Source organism: Orcinus orca, chromosome 3, assembly GCF_937001465.1.
Source record: "Orcinus orca chromosome 3, mOrcOrc1.1, whole genome shotgun sequence".
In the NCBI taxonomy this organism is placed as follows: Eukaryota; Metazoa; Chordata; class Mammalia; order Artiodactyla; family Delphinidae; genus Orcinus; species Orcinus orca.
The window spans coordinates 64,702,509-64,704,489 of NC_064561.1; positions in this window are offsets into that span (position 1 = coordinate 64,702,509).

The window sequence follows — 1,981 nt, forward strand, 5'->3', positions numbered from 1 at the left end:
TATTATTGTCTATAGTGACTGTCACTGTAATAAGCAATATTTCTTTTACTCTTCACAATAAACCAGTACAACTTATTAATGTGATACTCTTAGGTGCAAAGGAATTGAGGAAAGAAGAAGGAATGAAGGAAAGAAAGAAAAAAAGAAAGAAAGAAAGAAAGAAAAAGAAACCAAGGCTCAGACAAGTTAAGTAGCTTGCCCAGATGTTCCTCCTCCTAGGTACAGAGCATGGATTTGAATGCAGACAGTCTGACTCCAAAGCCTGCACTCTTAACCCAGACACTGGATTGGGATACAGAAATAAATAAGTCAGGGACTCTGTCTTGGAATTGCTCATAGTCTAGTAAGAGAGACAAACTCATAAACAAATAATTCCAGTGCAATGGTAGCAGTTGTAATCAAGGCATTATAGAGTTAAGGAGACGCAGGGGAAAGAGTGACTAAGTGCGTGACTGTGGGTGGGTGGGGGTCATCAAAATGTGTGCATATTCATTTGTGTTTATGTAATTCATGGCGCTCTGTGGGCCTGGTTACCCGCAACGAACCTGCAGTTCCTTCCAAAGCCTCTTTCCGGTGGATTTCCCCCTCTCTCTTCACGGGTTGTGGTTTCTCAGCCTCATCCTGCGTGCAGTAAGTAGCTCTGACACAGGGCCGTGTACAGTCTTTAGACCCATTCTGGAGAAGGAAGACAAATAAGATAGCAATCTATTTAACCTCAAAAAAGAGTGAGGAACTTGACAAGCAGGTGAATTAAAATGAGAAGACCACTGCCATATTAGAATGGAAGAAAAACAGGAGAGAATGCTGGCAGCCCACAAGAAAACCCCGAAGACCACTGGGCATCGTGCAGGTGGCTGACAGCGTCATCACTCAGACAGGAAAACTTTAGTCCATGAAGTCCTCTTTACCTAGCACAATTTGCTTTCAAACACTGAGTTTTTAACCTAGGTCCATGCATAGATTTCACAAATTTCATGAATCCCATGAGGTTGTGTATAAAACTCTATATATCTGTTGCGCATTTTCTAGAGATGCCAGAGAGCTCATGCAAATTTCAAAATAGTATGTGTTCCCCAAGCAGGTTAAGAACCATGCACTAAATACTTTCAGAACTGTTACTCCAATAGATTCAAGTATAACTAGTGTCTGGCATCATTGAAAGTCTCCTAAAAGTCTAAGTGAATGCTTTTAGGCCATTGGTATTCGTTATATTTATAGAAATGCTTGCAAAAGTGTGCTGCCATCAGATCACCACATATGAGTATAAGGCTTTAACAAGACCTCAGAGCTTGCCTTTGATTATGTTGTACATAGCTGCCCTTTTACCTTCCTTTTGGCATTTCTGTGTAGCAGGATTAGCTCTTCGAGGTTTTAATTCAGTACTGATCTTCAACCTTTGTGTGTATGACCGGGGGGCGGGAGGGGGGAAGAATATCTGATAGAAAAGAACAGTATCACATCACCCAACTGATGTTTTCAAGCTACATGATCTCCCACCTGCCCCTTCTCCACCGCTTACCCCTATTCCATCCTTTACTGATGCTGCCCAATGACAAAATTGCCAGAGGTGGAAATGTCCTACCTACTAACCATCAGCCCAGCCACTTTTGGTTAAGTCTCCTTTAGGGGTTAAGAAAGTTTCAGGTTAAAAAGCTCACCTCCAGATGCATAACTCTACCAGAAAAATGAATCATTAAAACCAGCTTTAACGATATTCTCATGGACCTTCTATTGAGAGGCACAAGAAAAAAGAAAATCTAACATGAGAATTTGACCTCGATGATTCCCTCCTGCTAGTAACAGTAAATCTAAGAGTGACACAAGGCAAATATTTATTAGCTTTTCTTTTGGAAGTACCAAATGAAAATTTGCAGAGAAGGATCACATCAACAGTGAAACCCAGAAGAAATCTTAATATTTGGACATGTTCATTAGCAATCAAAACATATGCCTAACTTCTACATCGAAGCAGCCTCGCTGC